The sequence below is a fragment of the Sus scrofa genome, chromosome 6 (assembly GCF_000003025.6).
Source record: "Sus scrofa isolate TJ Tabasco breed Duroc chromosome 6, Sscrofa11.1, whole genome shotgun sequence".
NCBI classification, from domain to species: Eukaryota; Metazoa; Chordata; class Mammalia; order Artiodactyla; family Suidae; genus Sus; species Sus scrofa.
In genome coordinates, this window is record NC_010448.4 from 114,148,613 (window position 1) to 114,169,531 (window position 20,919).

Genomic DNA, 20,919 nt, shown 5'->3' on the forward strand with positions numbered 1-20,919 from the left:
GAAATACTATTTTTTCACCTTCTTGCTCTATGTACATCATGTTTCTGAAGTTACTTACAGCTCAAGCAGCCTGAAGAAAAATAACATTTTTAGTAAGAAAAATAGGTTTCAGAATAAATCCAAGATACCAATGCAAATTAAATGAAAATTGGAAGAGCTAGATTTTTTTCACATGAATAGGTATTTTCTTACAAAATAAATACTGGGTTGCTTGAGTGGAAAAACCACTGATTGGCAAAAGACAGGAGAAAGTCTGTCCTATTTTACATATAAATGAAACAGTGATTTTAAAATATGTGTATCGAAGTTACAGAAATAATTGGAACCCAGAAAGAAACCTCTAGCCCCTCCCACCAAAAAATCTTCCAATTTAATTAATGAGTATGTTTTTCTAGGTATTTGCAGAAACATTTAAAAAATAAATTTAAGCCTCATTGAAAATATGCATGATCTAAACAGAAGTTAAAGCTTTATCTTCAAAAAAGGAATAATCTTTAAAAAAAAGTAATATGATTAATATTTTCACTATTTAAATTATATAAAGGGTAATACACCAAAGAGATGTATTTCATTGTAACTTTCTGTAGAAGTTTTCTATTTTTAGAGAAATATAATTTCACATATTTGACATTTAATATAAAATAATATTAGCATTTGAAAATATATTACACATAAGGATAAACATTAGAATTCCTCATCTTATAGGCTATATTGATATATCTCAAATAGGCATTTTATTTAAAAATGTATAATCTAGCAATCTGGTTTTGATTGTCATAATTCATTTTTAAGAAGATTGTTAATTTTTTGTCATTTATTACTAAAATATTTCTGAGTCCTAGTAGCTCTTTTTTATTAACTTAACTTTAAACATATTTTTAATTTGAAGCCTATGCTAGCTCAATTTCAATTAGATTGTCCTCAAGTAAAATTTCAGGAAGCTCATGAATTTCAAAATTGATATTTTTCAGAAAGAAAATGTCCTTTGGAATTTTAATAAAATTGAGTGGTAACATTTATAGTAGCTACTGATGAATGATAACAATATTGGTAGATAGAGAGATAAGACAAAAGATAACTCCTCTATATTTTTATTTTTAAGATTGAATTATTTTGATACTTCCTAATTTCAAGGAGAAACATTCAGTTATTTAAAATACCTAAAGAAATCTCTAGATAATTAAATAAAGCATTTAATTGAATATGTATATCATCAGTTTCTCATCTCCTCACCCAAGTGGACCAAAAATTATGGTTTAAACAAGTTTATTACTAAGTATGCTTTCTATTTCTTATCTCTTCTAAAGTAATAACTTGCAGAGATTAGGAGAGGTGGGAGGCAAGATCCAGTTGAAGCCTTTACTGAGAGTTTTGAAGTTGCACTGATATTCAGTAACTTGAATATCAAGAATAGCAATGCAGAAAATGTAATCTAGAAGACAGTCTTCTCTGTTCCTTTTGAGCATTTCAGTCACAGCATTTTCAAATTTTACTCCTTTTTCATAGCTAGCCCCTTCATATCAGCAAAAATGTTGGGTCCCCATCTGCAGAAAATTAATATAATATGTATGATTTCCTTTAAGTTTCATTGACCCCACCTTTAACTCTGTTTCACTTCCTTTATATTTACTATATTTGCTTTAAATTCAGAAGAATCTGTCCTCAGGTTCAAGGTTATTATATCCTGCTGTACTCTTGTTACCCTACTCCCTTCTTTCATTTGAATTCCTTTTTTTTTTTTTTTTTTTTGCCCTTTCTTGGGCCGTCCCACAGCATGTGGAGGTTCCCAGTCTAAGGGTCGAATCAGAGCTGTAGCCACTGGCCTACACCAGAGCCAGAGCAACACGGGATCCCAGCTGCATCTGCGACCTACACCACAGCTCAAGGCAATGCCGGATCCTTAACCCACTGAGCAAGGCCAACCTCATGGTTCCTAGTCAGATTTGTTAACTACTGCTCCACGATGAGAACTCCCATTTGAATTCTTTTAAAAATCTTACTAGGTCAGAGAGAGAGAGTGTGTGTGTGTGTGTGTGTGTGTGTGTGTATTTAACTCTGTTTCATCCCCAATGCCTAAATTAATATCAGTGTCTACATCAGTATGTATACTATATCTATATATTAGGTGCTCTATAATTATTTCTCTCTTTTCCTCTCTCCCACTTTATTATAGCCCTTATCAGTTTTTTCACTCTTCTTCATACAATCTCAATTTTTCCTCATGCTTCTCTTTTTCAGTATCATCTTTTCATCTCTCTTTCTTATCATCCTCTTCTCGTTCCTTCATTTTGCTCACGTATTTTGTTTGTTTTTTTTAATTTTATGGCCTCACCCTTGGCATATGGAGGTTCCTGGGCCAGGGATTGAATCCGAACCACAGCTGCAACCCAGGCTGCAGCTGCAGCAATGCTGGATCCTTTAATCCACTGTGCCAGGCCAGGTATTGAAACTGTGCCTCTGCAGTGACCTCAGCCACTGGGGTCAGATTCTTAACCCACTGTACCACAGTGAGAATTCCTCAAACATTTGAGGTTTTTTGTTTATTTTTTAATTGTCAGTGATCTAATCTCCAAATCAGTGGCCTCTTCACATTCCTGCTGCCTTTTTTTCTCTGCATAAAAATTAAACAATTTGCTTTTTAATTTTTAAAATCCTTAACCTATAAACTACTGTTCTCTCTTTTCTCTTCTGCTTCTCATATTGTTGTGTCTCCTTATCCTCATTGATTTCCATTCTCCTATTAATCAAATGCTCCCTAAGGTTCTCCCCTAAACCTAGTTTATTCTACTTAGGGGTGTTTTTTTCTTCTGAAATTTCATCTACTTTCATAGCTTCCAGTATTTTAGAAATAGGTAGTACAATGTATTGCACTGAAGCCTATACTAAGTGGGTGTCTTTATCATTTCATATAATGTCCTTGCAATTTTACATCAGGAGATGCTAATTTTCACATTTTAAAATAAAGGATATATTAATGCCACATGGTTAGATAAAATGAGCTAAAAACAATCAAAGTCAGTGTATCTGATCCCAAAACATTTTAGTTACATCACACTGCCTCCTCCTTCCAGGTAGCAGTTTATTCTGTTTCTGTGTGTGTGTGTCTGTGTGAATTTTTGCCTTTAAGGTACATATTGTATCTATATATCTCTATCTCTATATCTATCTGCCTTTAAAATGTGTAGAAATAGGAATACTTTGGCTCCAAGGGAGAAGTCTATCAGATGGGATAAGTTAGGAACTTTGTAGGAAAGGAGTGTTTACAGATTTTTTGATCATGGGATCTAATTGGGAAAGAGGCATAGGGATAAAAGATAGTTACATATGTGGAAGTCATAAAAAATGGCCCTCTTTAGATAATATTGGTGACAGCTACATTAAGGACTCCCCAAAATACCAAATAGGGTTAAATGTGTTGAAATTTCTGGGTAGTTGTTTCACATTCAGTAATCATTCTGGAAAGAAATTTGCCATGCATTTGTCTGTCAGAAGTGAATTTAAGTGTAGCACCTTAATAAAAATTTGGACACCATATAAATTCAAAACTATACCCATAAGGGCTGATGACATACTGTCCTCAAGTCAAGAGAACAAAAATACTGAATTATGAATCTAAGCATTTTCAGTTATCTGAAGTCTTTCATTAAATAATTTATTTTTGGAAAATAGATAAGTTTTCTTGGACAACAAATATATCAGAGCATCTAAAGCAGAGTAAATTGAATGGGATAGACTGAAAAAATAAGTCACCCTCAAGCAAAATGTTCATACTATTTATAATTTGACTTGGAAAACATCCTATATTTGTATAAAATAAAATGCAGTTATGAGTGGAGCTAATGTTTGTTTATCTCATCCTATGAATGTATCTTAAAATAACCAATGCTGGTTCTCAGATTTGAAAGAATCTTCACAAAAAATAACAAAAGAAAAAATGAACTTGAAGAGAAAAGGTTTTTTTTTTTTTAATGCTTCAGTAAGAAGGCTATTTCAAATGCTTATTTTGACTATATTATGGAGCTAAATAGCCAATATTGCAAGGAGAAAGTTCAATGTAATGAAAAGCACACAAGAAATCAATCATCTAAATAACTGTTAAGTTTTCTGATATCTCAAAATCCTTGTGGATCTCACTGTAGAGCTACCATGCTAAAATACTAATGTGAGTTTTCCTATCAAGTGCAGAAAGAAAAGGTGCAAGATTATTTCGGTCCTTCACACATCTGACAACACTTTAATCAGGACACCAAAGCAAATGTAGAACTGTTTCCATTTTAGTTTCACAACTCATTTGTTAGTGTTGCAAAAGAACAGAGTGTTATATGATAACCACTTGATGTTTATTTTAGGTGTGCATTATTCTTTATATGGAAGTTTCCTGATGTAAAAGCCTAGTTATTCTTTATTCTACCATCTGGTTGGTGGTGCCTCAATGGAAATTTCCTATAACCTGTCTTGAAGTCAGAAATATTGTTTCAAAAAGTTTTCTGTAGTTCAATATCTAAAGATGTTTTTAAATGTTTATTTTGGATACCTATATATCTAATAAATTCAGGGACACCATCAAAGCCTTTAAAATTCAGTACAAAGAGAGAAAAATAATTTTCCTCTTATTTGCTTGTAAGATTTGGAGTAAGAATATATAATAGCCAAATATTGGGCCATATGCCTTAGAGAACTAAGGGACAAATATATTCTGAATGGTGGTGAATGCTTCTCTCTCCTACTGGTAAAATCCATTATCAGTTGTCTCTATGTTAGCACATCTCTATAACATGTGGCCACTGTTAAATCTTATTTACTGTATTTTTAAATAAAAATTGTATATATTCAAGGTGTACAGAATGTTTTGATAGACATGCATAGCGAAATATTACTACAGTCATGCTAGTGAATTATCTATTTCCTCACATAGTTACCATTTTCTTGGTATGGTGACAGCACCTGAGATATACTCTCAGCAAATGCCCAGTATATGATACAGTGCCATTAACTGTACTCACCTGACTTACTTTAGATCTCTAGCATTCATCCTGAATAACCGCAACTTTATGCCCTTTGACCAACATCTCTCCATTTTCCCCACCTCCTCACCTCCTTTGGGTATATATACAGAAGAGGGATTACTGGATCATATGTTAGTGCTGTTTTTAGTTTTTTCGAGATTCCTCCATACCATTTTTCATAGTGATTGCACTAATTTATATGCACGTTTTACCTTTTTCTGCATCCTCACTGTCACTTGTTATGATTTGCTTCCTTTGATAATAGCCATGCTAATACATATGAGGTGATATCTCATTGGGATTTCGATTTGCATTTTCCTGAAGGCTAGTAGTGTTGAGCACCTTTCATTGAAAACATCTTTAAGATACTATTTTTTCTTGGGTTCTATGCAAGGGATTTTTGAAGGCTGAAGATTTTTTCAGAACTAAACAGTGATCCTTACCTTGTGATATTTATGAAATTAGATGGAAAGATAAAGTTCTCTCTGTGTACACTTTCCTGAGAAGTTTAAAATATTTTATTTGACCACAAAGAGCACACTATAATGAGAGCATACTGGGTTACATGGTACAGTCTATACAGAGAGGTGACAGAAAGTAGGATTCCTTTCTATCCAATACTAATCAAGCCATGAATCGTCGTCTTAAGCCATGGTCATCATTCCTGTGCTCCTTTGTTTATTTGTTTGTTTTTAGGCAGGATACAGATTCTAAATAAAACAAAAACTATCATAGCAAGTGGAATATCTAGAACAAACTCTCATTGGATAAAATGAGTACAAAGGATAAAATATTTTGACTGAAATTAAGTTAGCATATTGACAGTCTAAAATTCACTCTAGAAAAGCAAAGTCAAATGTTAGTATTTTGTTACTCATACTCTGTTTTAACCAGTGTCTGTGTAGGTTTTCAGTGCATATGGTTTTGGCTGGAAAATGAAAGGGAATTAAGGTCAAATAAAATTATTAATAGTCCTTGTTATCAGTTACATATATTTGGAAATTATAAGGAAAATCACAAGTCATCTCATAACCATAATACAAAATCATCATAATCATTATCATCATCTAATAATTTAACGTTTAACAAGAAGTCTGCCAAATCTTTATAAATGATAATTTTCCTGAAGTAGAGTCCTAAATAAACCAGAGTTGGAGTTCCTGTTGTAGCTCAGCAGGTTAAAAACTGAATGTGGTGTCCATGGGGATGTGGGTTTGATCCCTGGTCTTGCTCAGTGGGTTAAGGATCCAGCATTGCTGTGGCTGTGGGGTAGGCTAGTAGCTGCAGCTCCGATTTGACCCCTAGCCCGGGAACTTCCATTCGTCAGTCACAGGTGCGACTGTAAAAAAAAAAGAAAAAAGAAATAAAAATTAAAATAAACCAAAGTTCCTGAGACCTGTAGGAAATGAAATAAAGCGAAGATCAATCTGATTTAAGAACGTCATAGATTCATTCATCACCATTAGAACAGTAAACATGAAGTTTTAAATCTAATTAGTTGAATGAAACATTGTAAAGACTTGACAATGTCCTTGTTATAACATCTTCTCTAAAAGCATGAGAGGCCTTAAAAGGGCAGAGAGCGCTAGGTCCTTCCTCCCTCCGTCTGTCATTCCCCAGGCCTGCAAGAGCTTCTCACCTCCGCGGCCTCTGCCCCACCGCCACGTACCGCTTCCTAGATGAAACACTCCTGCTGTCCGGCGCCTGGCCCGAAGCCCTGGGGTTGGCAGCCGCAGGCTTGGCAGCTCGCAGACTCGCCCACGCTGCTGGGCCTGGGCCCCCGTGGGCAGCCCGCCGCGGCCACCACCCCATAGCCAGGGTTCCGGCCGCACTTGCAGCGACACTACAACCAGGCGGCGGCCGACCACGAGGAAGACCTCAACTTCTTCAAGATGATGGAGGGCTTTGACTGCAGCGCCATCATCGTGGAGGACAAGCTGGTGGAGGGCCTCAAGACCCGTGAGGGGAGGAGCAGAAGCAGAACCGAGTGCGTGGCATCCTGCGGATCATCAAGCCCTGCAACCATGTGCTGAGGCTGTCCTTCCCCATCCCGGGTGATGACGGATTCTGGGAGGCTATGGAGGGCTACAGGGCCAGCACAGCCAGCACCAGACGCCCTGCAAGGGAAGTATCTGTTACAGCACTGATGTGAGTGTAGATGAAGTGAAAGCTCTGGCGTCTCTGATGACATCTAAGTGTGCAGTGGTCGATGTGCCATTTGGGGGTGCCAAAGCTGGTGTTAAGATCAACCCCAGAAACTATACCGATAATGAATTGGGAAAGACCTCAAGGAGGTTCACCATGAAGCTGGCAAAGAAAGGTTTTATTGGTCCTGGCATTGATGTGCCTGCCCCAGATGTGAGCACAGGCGAGCGAGAGATGTCCTGGATTGCTGACACATATGCCAGCACCATAGGGCACTATAGTATTAATGCCCATGCCTGCATTACTGGTAAGCCCATCAGTCAGGGTGGAATCCATGGATGCATCTCAGCTACTGGTCAGGGAATTTTCCATGGGACTGAAAACTTCATCAGTGGAGCTTCTTACATTTTAGGGATGACACCAGGTTTTGGAGATAAAACATTTATTGTTCAGGGATTTCGTAATGTGGGGCTGTACTCAGTAAGGTATTTATATCGTTTTGGTGCTGAATGTGTTGGTGGTTGGTGAATCTGATGGGAGCATATGGAATCTAGATGGTATTGATCCAAAGGAACTGGAAGACTTCAGATTGCAACATGGGACACTCCTGGGCTTCCCCAAAGCAAAGATCTATGAAGGGAACATCTTGGAGGCCGACTGTGACATATTGATTCCTGCTGCCAGTGAGAAGAAGTTGACCAAGTCCAATGCACCTGGAGTCAAAGCCAAGATCATTGCTGAAGGAGCCAGAAGGACCAACAACTCCAGAAGGACCAACAACTCCAGAAGGACCAACAACTCCAGAAGCTGATAAGATTTTCCTGGAGAGGAACTTTATGGCTATTCTCTACTTGAATGCTAGAGGAGTGACAATATCTTACTGTGAGTGGCTGAAGAATCTAAATCATGTCAGCTATGGCCATTTGACCTTCAAATATGAAAGGGATTCTAATTACCACTTGCTCCTGTCTGTTCAGGAGAGTTTGGAAAGCACAGTGGAACTATTCCCATTGTGTTCGCAGCAGAGTTCCAAACAGGATATCGGGTGCCTCTGAAAAAGCCATTGTGCACTCTGACTTAGCTTACACTATGAAACTTTCTGCCAGGCAAATCATGCACACGGCCATGAAGTATAACCTGGGATTGGACCAGAGAACAGCTGCCTATGTCAATACCATTGAGAAAGTCTTCAAGGTGTACAGTGAAGCTGGTGTGACCTTCACATAGATGTGTTGAGGCTGATTTCTTCACTACCCTCTTCACCTCTTCATCTGTAGAACTGTCACAAGTTTACATGTGACCTCAGAAATCTTTCTCTCTCCTGACTTTATAGATAATGGACACCATTCTCAACAAGTCAATTCAAATCAGCCCCTTAAGAAAAAAATTAATCTTAGGGAATCACTTATAAGCTAATAAGTGTGGTAGTAGAAATTAGCCATGTCAGAAAGTCATTTGGTCATTTTTCCTTTAATAAGAGTCTGTTCCATCTGGCTATGCTGCCTTGTTCCATAGCTGCTTCCCAGCACAGTCACTGGGGCCCCAAGAGAGCACCTGTTGTCCAAGAGTGGTCAACTTCTTGCCACTTCAGCTCTGGACACATCTGTAAAGTGCTTTGACACATTGAAGAAACAGTTATGGCATTTTCAGAAAGTGACATGGTCCTCGAATTACTGGTATTTTACATCAGCAAATAACTCAGTTTTACAGGTTGCAAACAAAAATAAAAGCTGTCTTTATGCATTTTATTCTTTTAGAATAAAATAAGTACATTCTGCTGTAAAATAAATAAATAAATAAAAATTTTAAAAAATAAAAAGGTTGAGATAGAGGCCTATCCTTTCACTGTTAAGCTTACATGGCAAAAAATATCCAGCATAAATACATAAATTTATTTCAGACTATCCATTATAAAGTGAAAAAATAAATCATCATATATATACATACACATGTATATACCATATATATCATATTTATAAATATATGTAAATATTTAAACATATATGAATATATGAAATTTATATTTATATACATATATCTATATGAATACAAATCCTAAATCTAATCCTAAGAAAAATATCTGATACAAATTGAGGGGCATTCTACAAAATACCTGACCAGAACTCTTCAAAAATGTCAACATCATCAAAAAATGGAAAATTTGAGAAATTAACAGCCATGAGAATCCTCAGAAAATGTGAAAATGAACTGTGATGTGGTAGGCAAGATGGAGTCCCAGAAGAGAAAAAAGGCCATTAGAGAAAATTAAGTTAATCTGAATAAAGTATTGACTTGTGTATATATGTATATGCATGTGTATGACTGGGTCACTTTGCTATACAGCAGAAATTGGCACAACATTGTAAATCAACTATGCTTTAATAAAAAGTAGAAAAAAATAATGACATTACTTTATAATTGGATTTATTTAATATTAATGACTGTTAGGTATCACACCAACTTCCCTTAGTATTAGATACTTAAATGAATAAAGTTCCAGATCAGTTCCAGTGTTTCCCTCCAACATATGTGAGTGGAAATTCTTGTGATCCCTTTACTGCACACTGGACCGCTGAGATAGTCCTCCTACATCATTTATTCATCATGAATTTATTCAGTATACATTCGCATTACTAGATCAGTGTTCCAACAGTGTGATGATCAAAGTCAGGAGAGAGTCAATGCTTTTGGCAAGCAAGGTGTTTTGCTTTGTAATTTTCCTGTCTGTGATATTTAAAGCTTCTGAATTGGGGACCATGCATATTTACCAAGTATTGGTAAGTCAGTATTTGCTTTTACATGCAATACTCACATATAATATCATATATCAATACATAAGTGATATAAACATTTAGTCCATTTCTAAACAGAAATCCGTTTTCCAGCACAATTATATTACTTAAAGTATTACTTTGCTTAGGGCTACCATAACAACATACCACACACTGGGTGGCTTAAGTAGCAGAAATGTATTTACTCACAGTTCAGACCCTAGAAGTCCAAGATCAAAATGTAAGCAAGTTTGGTTTCTTCTATGTCTTCTATCCTTAGCTTATAGATGGCTACCTCTGTATTGTTTCATCTGGCAGTTCTTCAGTCTGTGTGTTACCTGTTTCCTAATCTACTCTTCTTATAATGATAACAGTCAGATTAAAGGCCATTCATACAATCTCTTTTTACCTTATTTACCTCTTTATAGACCCTATTTCCAAAGGCAGTCACAGTCTGAGGTACTGGGATTTAGGACTTCGGCATATGAATCTTTATGGGACACAGTTCAGCTCATAATCCTCCATATGGCCACCACTCTAACATTTACATGATTATTCCTTGGTCTTCTGGAGGATAACGTTAAATAGCAGTTTGTACCAGTTGTTTAAAGAACACTGCATATAGGTTTATGACTTCCTGGCTTCTGACCCCTAAGTAGTCATCTTCTGAAAATCTCAATTTTGAGAAAGAAAAAAATGTGAGAGGAAATTAATACTGTTTGGGCCCCATAAGACTCCACTGTAGACAGTTGCTTGGCATTTTTCATATATAATTATGAGTATCTTATAGTAAACTTGGTTTAATCCTTAGAGGTGCAGGAAAGAGCTGTTTTCCTTTTCTATTGATACTTTAAAAAATTACGACAAACATAACAGCTTATAACAATATGCATTTATTGTCTTACAGTTTCTTGGACTAGAAGTCTAGACATAAAGTAGCAGGATACTCTTCCTGGTGTCTCATGGGCTACACTCAATGTATCAAGAAGGCTAGGATTTCATTTGGAACTCAGGATACTCTTACAAGCTCATTTAGATTGTGGGCAGAATTCAACTTGTAGTTATAGAATTAACATGTCCAACTTTTAGAGGCCAACCTTCTCCACAGGAGGTTTAAAACTGCTGTTTTCTTTCTTCCAGACTATCAGGAGAACATCTTTACAATATTTCACCTTCTTTTGAAGGACTCACCTGATTAAATCAGGTCCAACCAGTATAATCCCCCTTTGGGTTGAATCAAATTCAGCTGATTGGGAAACTAATAGCAATTGGTCTCATCATAGCAATTGGTCAGCTACACTCCAGAGTAGGCTATTATAGGGTGTGTGCACACAGGAATAGGAATCTTAAATTTGTCCACCACAGGAATTATGTTGAATTACTTTCTAGCTCAGAACAGAGAATTTTCTTTTTCATTCCTAGAATATGGCACCTGACAGAGAAAGGTTAATTTGAGGGAAACTTAGAAAGCTTATCTTTTAATTTCTGGATCACCAGTCTTAGTTGAAAGAACTATGAGAGTCAAAAATCAAGAAAGAGGAGTTCCCGTTGTGGCGCAGTGGTTAACGAATCTGACTGGGAACCATGAGGTTGTGGGTTCAGTCCCTGCCCTTGCTCAGTGGGTTAACGATCCGGCGTTGCCGTGAGCTGTGGTGTAGGTGGCAGACGCGGCTCGGATCCCGCGTTGCTGTGGCTCTGGCGTAGGCCAGTGGCTACAGCTCCGATTAGACCCCTAGCCTGGGTACCTCCACATGCTGCAGGAGCGGCCCAAAGAAATAGCAAAAACACACACACACACACAAAAAAATCAAGAAAGAAAAATTTGGTTGGCAATGCCCATTGTAGTAGCCCACAACATAATTTGGCATCTATTTGCATTGTGCAATTATTCATAAAGATGCTGTATGTGGGTAAAGTAAAATTGATGCATTACTTCTGACTTGTAAGGTCAGTTACTCCTCATGCTAACAGTGTCATAATTTTATCCAGTAAAATTGGGTAGATGCCTAAAACCAGAATCTTTTAATTACAAATAAACTATTGATTATATCTTAACAGATTTTCATTTAACTTGAAATTCACTTTTGAAGCAAGATGGATCAATTGCATAAATTAAGCTTTGTCTTTATATGGTTTACATGATTTTTCTGTTGATTTTCATTCTGTGATTTGACTATTTCTTAAATTCTTCCTCAGAGGGGCCTTGTGGTATTTCTTATATATGCCTGAGTTATTTCCAAAATATTAGACTGCATTAAATTAAGAGGAAATTTTATTTGAAATAAAGGATTTATAAGATATTAAAAGCATTCTCAGGAAGTTCCCTTGGCATAGCAGAAACAAATCCATGGCCTTGCTCATTAGATTAAGGATCCGGTTACCGTGAGCTGTGGTGTAGGCTGCAGATGTGGCTCGGATCTGGCATTGCTGTGGCCCTGGTGTAGGCTGGCAGCAACAGCTCCAACTGGACCCCTAGCCTGGGAACCTCCATATGCCACGGGTACAGACCTAAAAAATAAATGACAAAAAAATAAAAAATAATAAAAATAAAAATAAAAGCATTCTCTGAAGTGAATTCCTTGAGTCACTCAAAAATAATCTCTGACCCTCTGTCCAAGGGTCTTAAGATAATTAAAATACAATTTAGGAGAAGTTGAGAGGAAGTCTTAGTATATTTTGCTGTTATTTCTCTTCCTTGAACCTAATTTTTTCTGTTTCCTAAATTTTATTTTTATTAATAGGTTTCAGATCAGTGAAATTTAATGTGTCTTTGTTGAGTTCTTGTCACAGGTTTTGCATGTGTTAAAAACAATAAATATTACTTTAATTGATTTTTATTCTTCAGTTTCAGGCTTTTTAATCCACTTGTGAAGGGAGCAGGAGAAAGGAAATGTAACATATTGATTTGGTTCTACCAGTGCTTTAAAATTTAAAAACTGCTATGAAACATGTAATTTTAATAGTTCATCCCTAACCCATCAAAATTTTTCTGCTATCACAATCATCATCTTGTATTTGCTGGCATTTCATGCATTTTATTATTTTTTAATGTAATTTTTCTTGAATATTGTTTTTGTAGTTCTTCAAATGTACATATATATATTTTTTTTCATTTGGCTCTGTGTGTGTAGTTTCTTTGTACAGAAATTTTGATGATAGGGAAGACTCCTCTGGGGAAAAGCTTTCTTTAAAAGATGCTGTCAATAGTTATTTTTACTTGTTGACCCTCTCCACTGGAAGTTTCTTTTAATTCTATTTTAAATTCCTTTGTAAAAAATGCCACCATAACGGAAAATTTAAAAGCAGTAAAATAAAGGGAGAGTAGAAATAATAATGTTTGCCTAGACAGATAAATATAACTCTGGCAAAGTGTAGAATTCTTTCTTTCTTTTTTAATTTTGAAGTCCTTCCTGGTTTGATTATCTTTCAGTGCACTTATATGTTTCCTATCACTTAGTTACACCAAGGCAAGGAACTGTGGCATCCAGACAGTTTTAGCATAAAGCAACACTAAATCTTTTCCATGTCTAACCCCATTTCTATTTCTGAAATAGTAAGATACACAGATAAGTATGCAATATGCAAATTTCATGCCCAATAATATGAGTGATGTATAATCCAATGTTCTTGATATTTATTCACTAAAATTAAAATACTACTTATACAACCTTACTGTCAGTCATCTTATTCTGTTTGGTTTTGCCTCTTTTGTTTACAATCTATAAACTCTACAGATTACAGAATTATCTTTACAATCTAGTCCATGGAAAAAATTTGAAATATGCAACTGATCATTTAAAAATACCTATATCAGAGTTCCCATCATGGCTCAGTGGAAACGAAATTGACTAGTATCTGTGAGGATTCAGGTCTGATTCCTGGCTTCATTCAGTGGGTTAAGGGTCCAGAATTGCAGTGAGCTGTGGTGTAGGTCACAGACGCAGCTTGGATCTGGCATTGCTGTGGCTGTGGCGTAGGTCGGCGGCGACAAAAAGATACAAAATAAATAAATAAATAAAAATAAAAATATCTGTATCGACAAAATACACATGTATGTATGAATTCACATAAAGCATAGTTCTTATTAGACATGCAACAGCCAGTTTTCTTAGAAATTGGCTCTCTTATTAAATGTAGTTGGTCAACCTATAGAACTTATATATTTTTAGTATTACTTTGTATATTTGTATATTTTTAGTATTACTTTGTATTTGTATTATATTTGTACTTTGTATTTGTACTTCATATTATATTTGTGTACTTTTAGTATTACTTTGTTTTAAATAAAAATTGCAGAACCTACTGCACGGCCTTACCTTTTCCAAAATATCATGTAGATTTATATGTACACTGCTATATATGTATATACCACTGAGCTCTATCACTTCAATATTATTCATACATTCATTAAGTCAACAGATAAACTGTGACATTTGAGATGAGAGAGATGTACTTTTACAATTAATTATCCTTCAAAAGCAATAATGTGCTAATAGTAATGATGAATTGCCATTATTATTATTTTTTTTTATGGCTGCACCCACAACATAAGTTCCCAGGCCTGGGATTGAATCCATGCTGCAGCTGTGACCTGTGCCACAGCTGTGGTAACTAACACCTGATCTTTTAACCCACTTCACCAGGCTGGGTATCAAATCCCCAACTCCGCAGCAACCCTAGATGCTGGAGTCAGATTTTTAACCCATTGCGGCAGAGATCAAATTCCATGAATTGCCAACTTATTAATAGTCATTTAGACTAAAGAACAACTTGCCTATTGGTTACTGGAAGTTTCAATAATTATCTAGTCCCTTGAGACTCTTCCACATTCCTAACAATAGTCATTACCTCCTAGCAAAGGTATTTCACAGGGTGGAATTTTTAACTCAAACAAAGCCATCCTGATTGTGAATAGAAGTGGACTTCCCCCTCCCCCTAAAAACTCTTTGAAATCATAAAAGAAGAAATGAAATGTGCCTTGTAAACAATTGACCAGTAATTCTTGTGCTGCTTTCTAGAGGGCAAAATGAAGAATTCTATAAGGCAGAAGAGGAAAGAAACACCATAAAATTGGCATGGATTCTTTCGCTGGATAGGAAGGAAAAAAGTGTCACAGGCAAAGAAAAGAGACTTTGGACTTGAAATATAATGAAAGTGATTTTTCTGAACAGAAGAAGCAGATGGCATTTACAAAAGCAACTAAACTTTCTGAATAGTGTAGAGTTTTCTTTGGTGCTCTTCTTTTCAAAGACTATAACTCTTGAGAAAGCAGTGAGTCTGAAAGTTGATTACCAGACCTTAACCCTTGAGGAACCAGCTCAAATTTAACCCTTGTTACTTCTAACTAACTGAATTTAGTTAAAACCCATGATTTCCAATAAAAATAAAATGGCGTATATTTTGGGAACGATATTCTATATGCTTATTACATGTTAGTACTTTTACAAACCTTATGCTAAAACTAGGACAAAATAAATAATAAATCAAGATTGAAGTTGAAAGTTTTCACCAAGTTTTAACTCTACAATTGACCAGTCCTTCCAGTAAGTAAGAAATTTCAAATTGCCCATTATCGTCATCCAGCATAAAGCAAGTAATTGATAAATTTTCTTTCCAATACCTTTGAAAATATCAGTCTAATCTGAATACCAACTATAGAAAGTGATCATGAATTTATATCAGTAATCCTCAGGCATAAATGCAGTGTTATGTTCATATATGTGGCACTAGGAATATGAAATTCCTAGCTTATATATAGACAAGCCACTGTATTTATGTTTAACTTTCATATTGTTCAACTAAGATAATGGACTAAAAACAGGAAGAAAGAGTCTTGAATTCATTCAATTTTAGAATTATGTGCTCTATTACATTGCTTAGGCTTCTGCATTTTACAGATGATAAATTTGAGGTTTTAACAAGTCAAATATTTACTTTATATCTCATGATTAATAAATATCATACCATAGAATAATAACCAATTTATAATGTCCTAAAATATAGGTGTTGAAGAAGTTTTACTTCTTGCTCTATGATTTCTTCTGGTAAATGTACCTATTTCCATTGCTACTTCTTCTATCTAAATGTCAGTGATATCAAATTTTTATGCTCTGCTCAGATATCTTTCCATCCACTTAAACTCATATATCCAACTACCTGTCCTCAGTTTTTACAAGTTTCATTCCTCAAAGTCACCATGCCCCAAATGAAGCTCTTCCTCCTCGTAAGTTCAAATTTTAAAGATGGTATCTTGAATAGACTCAGTTTCCAAGCCAGAACAGTAGATGCCATTCTTGATGGTGTCCTTCCCTCTACTCTCACAGCCAGTCAAACATATTTTTAAAAATTAGCTATCATTTCTTACCATACCAGTTCCTACACCCCCATTCTGTACCCCCACTTTTATCCAACAGCCTCCTAAGAAGAGAAAACTTCAGAAACCAGGCTAATTTGAGTCATCCAAATTAATTCAACCAAAGTGCAATTTCTTCTTTTTTTTTTTTTTTTTTTTTTTTGTCTTTTGTCTTTTTAGAGCCACACCTGCAGCATATAGAGGTTCCCAGGCTAGGGGTCTAATCAGAGCTACAGATGCTAGCTTACGCCACAGCCGCAGCAACACCAGATCTGAGCCATGTCCGTGACCTACACCATAGCTCACAGCAACGCCGGATCCTTAATCCACTGCATGAGGCCAGGAGTCAAACCCACAATCTCATGGTTCCTAGTCGGATTCGTTTCTGCTGTGCCACCATGGAACTCCCAAAATGCAATTTCTTGATCAAATTTTTCCTGCCTGAATTAGATTCTCCTCCATGTGCTTTTATTATTTATCTTTTTTAATTGCACTTATCACACTGTTCATATTTTATCTCTTCTTAAAATCATTCTCATCCCCTGGACTAGTCTGTAGAAAGGAAGAGATTCTTATTTGCAGTTATATCTCCAAAGTCTATTCCAGGAGTAGAAAATTAGTACTATTTCAATAAATAATTATTAAATAAATATGTAAGAAGGTGAATGAATAAATGTCATGACACCTTGCTGCAAAATCAAGGTAGAATATGAAAATTGAAAAGCTTTATTTCTAAATAGCCTACACTTCTCTATGACTCATTTTAAAATAAATTAAAACATGCCCAATGTTGTTTGGTTCTTAATATTAAAAATAATGTAATCCTTAGTATAACCTATTTCCTTGTACAAGATAAGAGAAATTTGGCAAGATAATCCAATCTTTAAAAATGAATCCATCAAACTCTAAAATTTCCCCAAAGGAAATACATTAGATCTCTAGGACTTATTCACCCTGCATAACAGTAACTTCATATCCTTTAACAATTTATTTATATATAACATTAATCATTTGGGGTAATAATATATTAATTTTAATATCTATTTTACATTTATTTGTAAGATCATTTAATCTATTTTATTTATCATTGATCTTTCTTTAAAAAGTTTTTCAGTAGGTAAAAATTATCATTAGTTCATGTTTAAGTATGATTATAACAAAGCATTAAATATCATGTTTTTATATCGATTTTGAAGTTAGTTGCATACTGGGAAAACAATTTAAATTTTCTAGTTTCTTATTGTTTCAGTTCAGACTCTGAGACAAGTAGTTCAAGTAGTTTATTTGTGCAAGTATTAAGGAGATGATTATAGTGAACAGTGATGAGAAAGTGAAGAAATTAAACTAGAAAAGGAAGGAAAATAGCACATAACCCAGAGGTATCCCACCAGTGAGTCATTTGGGTTGAGATACTTGTGTGCCAGCTTCTGTGAATTTTTCTTTCAAGTCTGAAGGGAGTGGGGTCAGTGGTTAATGCCACCTGGGAGATAGAGAACACCTTTAGCCAAAGATATGCCAGTACCAAAAGCTGAAAGTCAAATTAACACACACCTAAATGTAAAAGCCAAGGGAGCATGGACATTTGCTATATATATCATGCAATACTTCCAGATAATACAAACTGAAGTGCTGTAATACATTTCTAGGCTGCACAAACTGAAAATTATTAACAGCAGTATAAAATATTTTACCAGACTTCCACTTCAGGTTGTGACAGAGATTTGTGACTGGAGACACCCTCCTTCTGTAAAAAAGTGAGAACCAGGACAAAACCCATGAAGCAATTGTTTTCAGACATTGCACAACAAGCTCTGCAGGACTATGCTATCTGAAAGAAGGGAATCAAGAGAGTGAGTCCCAAAATAGCACAGGATCCCAGTGCAGAGAAGCAGATTCTAAGTACTACCATGGTCTTATGGAGTTAAAGGAACTAGACTTCAGGGAAATTGAGGTGTCTTTAATTTTTAAGAAAAACTACCAGAGAGTTGAAAGCTACTTAGAGAAATCTGAAATTGGTCCCTTTGAATTATTTTTGAGGCCAGAATTACCTTATAAATGTATTATAAGAAAATGAATCTACAAACTGATAATCTTAATTAACATAGGTGAAAAATCCTCCATAAAACTTTACAAATCAAATCAAGTAGTATACGAAACACATGAAACGTTACATGTGTTAAGTGTGATAAGTATTATCACAGACTGTAAATATAGTGTAATACTGAAAACCAAAAACGTTGATTATTAATGGGAGTAACCTTCTTAATATTTCTGTTAGTCTTATAAAGAACAAGTGTGTGATTATCTCAATTGATATAGAAATAGTTACACTCAAATGCTCTACCCCTAAGCTATTTTCCCTAGAATTCAGTTACTATATGTCATCATGTTTTCTTAGCCATCTGGGAGTGAAATATAGCTATTGTCACGTGGAGGCCTGAGAAAATGTTTGGTGGTAAAGAGAGATTCTCATATTTTCTGAAAATAGCTAGAAACTATTAACCTTGTGTCTGAGTCAGTTTGGGCTGATGTAATCGAATACCTATAGACTGAGTGGCTTATAAACACAGAACTTTATTTCTCACAGTTCTGGAGGCTGCAAGTCCAAAATCAAGGTGCCAGCGTAATCGGGGTCTTGGTGAAGGCCTCCTCCCTGGTTTGCAGATGGCCATCTTCTTTCTGTGTCCTCACTGGAAGGGACATCTGTGGGGGTGTCCTTTTTAAGGGGACTTATCCAAGTTATGAGGGCTCAACTTTTATGTATAACTCCCCTCCTAAAGATCCCACCTTCTAATACCACTACATTGGGGGGTACAATTTCAACATATGAATTTTGAGGGGACACATTTAATCCATAATACCTAGTCATGAGATACCACAGTGTACAAACAGTTTGAGAAGTCTGCTGAGGAGAAAGTTTAAATCCAGTGATTGCTAGTCAGCTAACTATTGATGTCCGAAGTTCTCTCCAGGTAAAAAGTAAATATCAGTGAGACTGAGCTCGGTCCTGGTGAGAGTAACTGTTTTCCCCACCGAGGTCACCATTCTATGACTCTTTGTCTTCTGTCCATGCTCATGCCCCCTTCCTCTACCACCCAGCAGTGGGTAACAGTGATCTCTCTTATTTCCATGGGACATGACTTTACCAGAGAAACTTGGGTTCATAGACAAATCACTTTAGTTTGAGCCTTTACTCTTTTCCTACCAATTTTCTTTCATGCCAGGTACCTGGCATCCAGGAACATTAGGTCCTTCTCCCAGTAGTAACAAGGAGACAGAAAAGAAATGACAAAAGGTCACAGATTGTTAAAATATGATGTTGGGTGTCACAGTGCTCATTGCTTTGAAATACCAGAGCCTTTACATTTTTCAAAGCCAGTTTAATGATCTGCCTCATTTTAGGAAGCAAAAGCATCTAATTAAAAGAACTTGACAAAGATAAACTCTCATCTATATATAAACCAGACACAGAATGATCTGGTTGCCTTGAGCACTCATTAATCCATGTTATTCAAACTCACTGTGTATGGACCCAATACATAACTTTAATTTTGGGGAAGCACAGCAGCTGCATAACCATTGATGCTCTTAGCTAACATTAGAGCATATTTTTCAGATGTCAAAGAAAACTCAGGTCTTAGGCTGAATCTCATTTGGTTGAGGTGGGTTTCTTCAGTGCTACTGTCATTTTGGGCTAGATTATTTTTCAGTGTGGGAGGCTATCCTGTGCATTGAAGGATGTTGAGCAATATTACTGGCCCTTTCCAACTATAACCGATAGCAAACCTCCAGTTATAACCATTACATATGTCTTGGGACATGTCTTCTTTTGGGTAAAACAAATATAATTTATTCTACCATTTCAATGTTTCTGTTAGTTTATTTTTAGTAGTTATAAAGTTTAAAATATTCATCTTGTTATCACTACTAATTTCAATATAATATTGGTTTAATTGTGGTAAAACAACTTTGTTCCATTATAGCTCCACTCCCTTTTATATATAAATATAAATATAACACACACATATATATATTTAAACATGAAAATACATGTAAATATAAAACTTGTGTAATTAGTAATTCACAAAATCTTATGAGTTTATCAGTTTAAAAAAATGAGAGGAGTTCCCTTCGTGGCGCAGTGGTTGGCGAATCCGAATAGGAACCATGAGGTTGTGGGTTTGATCCCTGCCCTTGCTCAGTGGGTTGACGATCTGGCGTTGCTGTGAGCTGTGGTGTAGGTTGCAGATGGGCTCGGATCCTGCGTTGCTGTGGCTTTGGCGTAGGCCGGCGGCTACAGCTCTGATTCGACCCCTAGCCTGGGAACCTCCATATGCCGCGGGAGCAGCCCAAAAAATGACAAAAAGTCAAAAATAAAATAAAATTAAATTAAAAAATGAGAATAGGAAAGAGAAAAAATATTTTCAGTCTTTCGCAGTTACACAAATGGATGTTATTTCAGGTGTTTTTCATATCTTTCTGTGATCTTCAGTTGCCATTTTTTTCTACTTACCTTCCAGTCTATAAGACAGCCTTTAGCATTTATTGTTAGACCTTCCAGCAATGAATAATTTCAGTTTATTTATTTATATTTTCTGAGAATCTTTACTCTGTCATTTATGACACTCTTTTTTATTTTTATTTT

At 35.8% G+C, this 20,919-nt stretch overlaps 1 pseudogene; it reads left to right on the forward strand.

Annotated features, from left to right (window-relative positions):
* Positions 4,701–8,378, forward strand: LOC110261396 (annotated as a pseudogene).